An 8,519-nucleotide genomic window follows, 5' to 3' on the forward strand; every position below is an offset into this window, starting at 1 on the left:
CGATTCAACTGCATATCTCGGAGGCGACCTTCCAACTCTTCTACCTTGGCCTCGACTTTATCCTGTCTATCCTTGATTTGTTCGTTATCTCTAGCCAAATTCTCCTGCAGTTGTGTAATCTTTGCATCTTGGACTTCCAACAACTGTGATACGTGTGTCTTCTGTGCCTGTAGCTGCGACGAAATATCTGACAACTGTGTTTGCATCTGAGATGACATCTGTGACATGGCAGCCAATAAATTTAGTCCGGAGATTTTTTTCCTGTAAGTTCATGAAAAGTGTCAAACGATCAGCTGATTTACATGTGCAAACAAAAACAGAAAGCGGTGAAAGCAAAGAACCTTATATTTGTTATAAAATGGAAGTAAACAACGAATTATTTAAATATGTATAGATTTTATTAATTATTTAGTGATATTTCAGCCAAATCAGTGTAGTGCCAATGACATGTAAACAAACCGTCTGACGTTTTTACAGGAAATAGTGCTTTTTGCGTTCCTATGCACTTCTGCATCTGTTCTCCTTTTACTCTCATTTGAGAGCGTAAAATTGTAGTTTGACAGTTCCACAGGTTTTAGTCCGAAGTTCAAAGGAACAGACTAAAGGCTCTGTTATGCATACTTGGCATTGCTTGAGAGTTGTCACATAAGGAATCTGTTAAATGAGCTTCGCGTGTAAGCGGTTACCCAACGCACAGCATTACATACGTAAAAGTCTGTTGGTTTTTGATTTCTACGTAAAAATGGTATAGCAGTGCATGCAATGCCAAGTATGCATAACAGAGCCTTAAAGGTGCGGCTGACTACTAAAGCCCACCCACAACTACTGCTTTATCGATCACATGTTACATGCATGATGTCGAAATCGTCGATAATGATGTTCAACCGGCAAGTAGTGATAACCAGACATTGAACAAGCGGCCCATAGATTTTAGTGATGTGCTGAATTGTCGCGCGATTTTTTATTAAAAATTTTTATTATTTATCAAGGTATTGAATTTTATGGAAAAAGCGCCGCAGTCGAAAATTTTTAATAAAAAATCGCGCGATTTTTGAATTAAAATTTTCATTATTTATCGAAGTATTGATTTTTATGAAAAAAGCGCAGCAGTCGAAAATTGCGCGATTTTTTATTAAAAATTTTCATTCTTTTTCGAAGTATTGATTTTCGTTGGAAAAGCGCCGCAGGCGAAAATTTTCATTATTTATATATATATTAAACGAAAGAAGATACCGAAAAGCATTGAACAGTGCACACAGCTTATAAGGAAAAGTGAATTATTACGAAATACTAATACAGTGGCAGCACTATAGCTATTTTGGAATCTCGCGTTTCAGTTCGCAAAGATTGTCAACTTCTTTTTAATAACAAAATAATCTATCTTAGGTTGATAAAACTATGTGTTTGTTTAATAAATAAGTTAAATTATATATTTTAATAGTGTTTAAAAAGTGAGAACAGGTGATTTAGTGAATCTTTGTCGGTGTAATTGCCCATAGAAAACAACGAAATTTAACAAAAGTTTTTTGTTCATAACTTTTAAATGGTTAATAACATTAGCCTTTCCCCTCCGGATTGTTAATAGGTAGACCGAAACGCGTCGTTTGGTACCCCTCCCGACTTTTTCGGGCCTTTTTTACTATCGACGATTTCGACATCATGCATGTAACATGTGATCGATAAAGCAGTAGTTGTGCTTAACCGGACAAAAATACGAGTAGTATGCATGATTTAAAGATAATATATATTATATAAAGATATTAAGGGCCGGTTACTCAATGTCTGGTTAACACTAATCTGCGGTTAAACATCTTTAACGACGTGTTCGACTCCATGCATACAACAGGGAGTCGGTAACGTCGATAACTATGTTTAACCGCAGATTAGAGTTAACCAGACATTGAGTAACCGGCCCTAATAATTGGATCATGAGTAGTATGTACTTAGATTAACTTGTATCGATTCATCCCTAGGAATGAACTGCCGTTTTCAAAAATAGGTTCTTTCCTTAACAATCCGGACCGGATCCGGTAATTAGAGAATAAGCGAAAAGTTTGCTCTCAAAAATGGAACATAATCCAGAAGTACGGGAACGCTAAAAACCACTTTTCGTGCCCATAATTTGAGAAACCGCTGATTCACGTTGTGTTTTGTTTTGTCACTTAAATGCAAACCCTTGAAAATTGAATTTTGGTTTCACAAATTTGATTTTAAGTATATAAAAATTCAAAATACATCACCATGGTACAATAAAAACAGGTAGAAGCCAAATTGACATCAAACCTACAAAAGTCAAACTTTTCGGGAGAGTAAAAATAAAAATGAGCGTGTGTAAGGAAAAATAAAAAATTACATTTCGCTGGTTGACGTTTTTGAGTAAATTTGAAGTTTTGTTTCTATTTATTTATTTTTCTTTAGTTAAAATTTGTTAATTTGTATGTTGTTTTATGTTTTTAATTTATGAGTTGCAGTGTTGTTGGAGGGACTTTCCGGCATAAGGGTCATAGGAACAGCACTTGGCATCAAACGTGCCTTTCCTGTACCTCCCGGTGCATTTATGAAATCTGCTGCTTTAAGATGTTTAACGCACAGCAAGGCATTTCGCTGCAGCTCTGGCCCACAGCTGCTTTCGCAACGCTCTTTATGCGAAGGACATTGAGGCACGTTAAATGGTATCTGCTTCATATTTAACACCACATAAAAAACAACGCTTCGGTGTTGCATTTTTAACACATACATTAAGTATAAACTGCACAACACTACAAAAATTCAAATGTTAATTAAAATTTGTTATTAACGAACATTCAAAAAAAAAAACAACGATATGACATTCAAAGCGTAACGAAATATAGGAAATAAATGAAAAACAAGTTGAATTTTAAAGGTTTGGTTCTCATGAGAGCAACGTCATTTTGGCTTCTACCTGTATTTATGTGCCTTGATACATCACCAAGCCATTCACTATTCCTTAAGGGCCATTCACATACAACTTTCCTCGCTTTGCTTGACAGTTCAAACTATGACAACAAAGCGCGAAACGCAGAAGGTATGCTACAATAAACGCTTTGACAGCTTTTGGATTCTCCTTTTCCTCCATATTTTTTATCTGTAAAATAGATAGCAATATAATAATATGCATTAATAATAGCAATAAAAATTCCTATTTACTCTATTTTTGTCATTAAATGCAAATGCAAGCGCACAAGAATAGACAAATGTAGACAGCTGATTGCCAAAGCGGGCAAAAGTTGAGAGTTGCCCAAGATTTTGCTTCGTTTTGCTTTGCTTTGCTTCAAACGTTTTTTATGTGAGCATACTCATGCTTATGCCTACATCGATCTTATTTGTCAAAGCAAAGAACTATCAAGCAAAGCGAAGAAAGTTGTATGTGAATCAGCCTTTAAAAGCACCAAGTAAATGCAGGTAATATGTAAACACAAAACAGCTGATATGCACTTTGACACTTTATCCATTTTTACCCGCAGAAAAAGTCTTGGCTGTTTCGGGCAGGAAGAAGAAGACACTTGCGATCCAATACGTTCCAATTTTCGCTCTCTATGGGCTCTGTCACACGGTCAGTATTTATTGACGTGATCCAAGTATCGCGATATTTATTAACGGTGTAGCAAGGCGCATCAATACAAGGTGGTGTTGATTGATCAGCTGATTGGATATTTTTGTCTTTACACTAGTACAGGAGAATATCATCCAAGACGAAGCAGCTCAACTTTAGGATGTTAACAAAAGAAAATGATGAAAATTATCTCCTATTCCCTTTCGTTTTGACATCCTCCTGTACCAAAAAGCAATAACAAAATACACGGGCTTTTCATTCCTACGACAGCCGGTTCTACGTACCGGAATGACTCGGGTTTTACCCGACCAAGGGCTGTTATTTCGGCGATCTAACCCCGTTTAGGTCGGCGAAGTATCTCAAAATTTGTTCGTCCATAGCGCTACATTCGCTACGTTTTCTTCTACTCAGGGCTGGCATCGAGTCAAACCTAGGGCCAGAAACCTACAGCAGCTGTGTATGCCAGAGACGACTACACCACAACTCCACCTCAATCAAGTGCAATGCTTGCGAGGGGTGGAGACACCTCAGAGTCTGCTTACGACTACGGACACATCGGCAGTGGACCACGTCTTTTGTGGCCCCCTGCTGCTCAAACAGAGCAGCCTCCACGGCTAACCCCAGTCCACCTGAGCAGTCCCACACAAACACCATAGCACAACAACATAACACAATAGACCACACCACAACTGCTACAGACCACAGAACACACACAACCGCACCACCACCCACACGCCGCCGCCAGCAGCTCCTGGTTCCTCCTACAATCTGCACGGTATGTCACACCAGGATATTCCGTAATGTGACATCAGTCAAGTGCAACACCTGCCTTGGCTAGTGCCATTTTAGGGCATGCTCAGGTCTGCGCACCACGCGAGATTGGACGAGGAACTTCGAGGGCCCGTGTTACGGTGCTCGGTAGCAGACCTCAACTGCGACGCCACCCGCCACCACCACAGGGCGGCAACCACCTCAGCAGCGCACACAGCCAACTGCGAGACGACCACACACATCCCTCACACCCCGCATCACCACACGTCTCCCGAACCACATGAAGCTCCTTGAGTTTAACTGTAACGGGCTTCAGAGCAAGATCGAGGAGATAACCGTCTTCATGGGAAGGCATGGCATTTTGATAGCTCCGGTCCAAGAGACGAAGTTGCACAGCAATTCAACACTGTTGAATTGTGCCCGGTACAACGTGCACCGTCGAGATCGCGAGTGGGATCATGGTGGTGGCTTAGCGTTCATCACGCACCATACCGTGCAGTATCGTCTTATCGAAGCAGACATCGACCGTAGAATGTCAGGGCATTGCTATCCGGTCAGTCGATGTTGAGCTCGAAATATTTAACGTTTATATACCGCCTGTCACCTGCTGCCCGGCAGGATATCACCCTGACATAGGTGCGCTCCTCAGAGGTGAAAACCGTATGGTAGTAGGCGACTTTAATGCGCACCACGATCTTAGGCACTCAAGCCTGTCAAACGATCGTAGGGGAACTGACTTGGCTGAGCAGATAGAAGATTCGACATTCTGCACAACGAACGACGACGCACCCACCAGGATTATGGGCAGCTGCTGCAGCTCGCCAGGCATAACAATAGTTAGCGCTGGTCTGATAAGCAGCATATCATGGCGACCTATGCTGACTTTGGCATCAGAGCATCTGCCCATAGTCATCTCGATCGATGAACCAACCGACTTTGCTTCCGCGGAGCACCGAACATATAACAACTTTTCTAAAGCTGATTGGAAAGGCTTCGCGGAATTTACTTAAAACAACTTCGCTGCTCTCCCCAACCAACCGACGTCCACCTTGGTGAACGTAAGTTCCGCAGGGCTGTCACTGCTGCTACAGCTCGCTTCATACCGGCAGGATGTATCACCGACCCACGTCCAAATTTCCCTGCTGAAGCGGCTGTTCTAGCCGATGAGCGTGATAGCCTTCGTCAGGCCGATCCCGGAGATCCCGTATTAAGGATCTCAACGCGGAGATTCGGCAACTAGTAAACGTACATAAGCGGAAGAAGTGGGAAGAGCATCTGAAGACCTGTAACTTCACCTCTGGTGTGAGTAAGCTTTGGTCAACCGTGAGGTCACTGTCCAATCCGACGAAGCACGACGGAATTTCTTTCGGCGACTATACTTCGTCGGATCCGGAGCGATGCGCGAGCTATTTCAGCCGGCAGTTCATATTGCATCCTCCGGTGGACAAAGCCAAGCGTCGAGTGATCAGAAGGCTGCACAAACTGCTAACAACCTGTGTCCCCTTGCTTTCACTTGCGGTGAAGTTCTGGTGGCCATCGGGAAGGCGAAAGCCTCCGAGAAGCCATGGGTCCCGACGGAATATGCATGCTGATGCTGAAAAATTTGGGTCCTGTGGGGGTAGCGTACCTAACGGAGGTCCTCAATTTGTCTATGGCCACTCTCATCATCCCAGACATCTAGAAGGTGGGGAGAGTGGTCCCACTGCTCAAACCGGGGAAACCTGCCAACATAGGAGATTCTTATCGGCCGATAACACTCCTTTCCCCGGTAGCGAAGACACTCGAGGCCTTGCTGTTCCCGTATTTCACAAACCACTTGACCCCAGCGAAGTATCAGCATGGTTTCCGTAAAGTGCACAGTACAACAACAGCACTTAACGCCATAAACACTCAGATAACTCGTGGACTTAACTGTAAACGTCCCTGTAAGAGAACGATTCTAGTAGCGTTGGACCTGTCAAAGGCTTTTGACACTGTCAGCCATTCCACAGAGCCACAGAGGCTCAAACGGTGGTCGGAAAATTATCTGAGTGGTCGACACTCGTCGGTAATGTTTAGAGACAAATCGAGAAAACTTAGAAAAATAAAACAGGGTGGTGTCCTTTGCCCGCTACTGTTTAACTTTTACATTTCAAAGCTCCCTCAACCAACAGAGGGAGTCTCGATTATCTCTTACGCCGACGATTGCTCGATCATGGCGACTGGGAATGGAATTGATGACTTGTGTTCGAAAGTAAACGGGTATCTCTCTGAACTTTCTCGCTTCTTCACTGCAAAGTGTCTAGCCCTCCCCCCTACGAAATCCTCTGCGACCCTGTTCACAACCTGGACGAAGGAGGTCAGGCTACCGCTAGGAATTCACGTCGATTACACACCGATTCCGACGGTGAATAATCCTAAAATACTCGGAGTAACATTCGACAACCTGCTCTCCCTCTCTGCGCACGCAACCGCTATTGTCAATAAAGTACAGAGCCGCAACAAGGTCCTCAAGTCGCTAGCCGGCAGTACTTGGGGCAAAGACAAAGAAACGTTGCTGGCAACATACAAGGCAATAGGCCGGCCGGTTTTAAACTACGCAGCACCAGTGTGGTCGCCGGGGACTAGTAGGACGCAGTGGACGAAGCTACAGACGGTACAAAACACAGCACTTAGGACAGCGACTGGATGCCTCCTGATGCCACCAGAACACCACCTCCACGATGAGGCGAAAATGCTCCCAATTAGGGAGCACAACACGATGCTCTGCAAGCAGTTTATGGTTGGGAGCCACAGATGTGGCCACCCAAGGCACGTCAGGAGGTATCTATATGAACTGACGGACGAAGTCCAGAGGTTCATTAAGCAGCCTCTGGACCCGTCAGCTTACAGACAGGCCCTGAACGGCATTCACAGGGACGCTGTCTCGAGTTATGTAGACTCAAGACCTATGAATGCCGTTCTAGGCACACAAACACCGGTCATTGATCTGCCTCGGGAGACCAGAACAACAATAGCCCAACTTCGCTCTGGCTACTGCAGCAGGCTAAACTCCTACCTGAGTAGGCTAAATGCGGATGTGCCGAATGAATGTCCGGCATGCGGAGAGACCCCTCACGACTAGAAACATCTCTTCGCATGCCCGGAAAACCCCACAACCCTAACGGCCTCGTCCCTGTGGACCGACCCCATAGAGGCTGCACGCTTCTTGGGGCTGCCGTTAGTGGCACTCGACGACAACGACTGAGATATCAACCGATCTGGGCGGGGTTGTTGTAGCCGCTACAACAACAACAACAACACGGGACTTTTACTTATATGCAATCAACACCACCTTGTATGGATGCGCCTTGCAGTGTAGCATGCAGTATTGATGGATCGTTATCCATATCGCCAAATTTCAAAACGCGATCCATACAATTCGTCAGTACATTTTTTACTTTCATAATGCGAACATCGAAAACGTATTCGATCTGCCTTCGCTCTCGGTGCTTAAAACCTTTCAAAAGAAATTCAAAACATATTAATTAACATTGGAAATTTTAAAATAATTGTGGAATGCATTATCTGTAATTTATACACACAAAATAAAAATATTATAAATATCCATCAATCCATCAATATGGATCGCGATCCAAATATCGTGATAATTACTGACCGTGTGACAGGGCCCTACTACCCATTTTGTTGACTGGTAACTATATTTGATATTATGGTAACTATATTTGATAGAAAATGCAATGGAGGCACCAATAAAACATCTTTAATATTAAAAATGGTTAAATAAAGAATTGGGTATTATTATTGTAGGTCTTCTGAGGACAACCAGAGTTTTCGGAACGAAAAATATTGATTTTCAAGAATTCTATACCATTTCTATGAAAAGTTGTTTTTTCCATATAAAATACATGGAAAGCTTTGGCGCTTGGATCCACCTCTAAATATTTTTTGATCTCAAATTTGAAAAAATAGGTGTATAATTTTTCGGTATAGAATAATCCTAGGGGGTGAGAGTATTAAAATTCCGACTTTCCTTTTTTTTGACCACCCTAATGTACATGTCTTTATAACATTTTTAAATATTTGTTCGTCATATTGTACAGTAAGTCTTATATACACCCATAATATATAAACCCGGACATTTGATAAGCCTAACCGTAAGGTTTATTTTTACCTTACTTAGGGCCGTTTGCAC

Source organism: Rhagoletis pomonella, unplaced genomic scaffold (genome assembly GCF_013731165.1).
Source record: "Rhagoletis pomonella isolate Grant_MI unplaced genomic scaffold, Rhpom_1.0 Rhpom_scaffold_00006, whole genome shotgun sequence".
Classification (NCBI taxonomy): Eukaryota; Metazoa; Arthropoda; class Insecta; order Diptera; family Tephritidae; genus Rhagoletis; species Rhagoletis pomonella.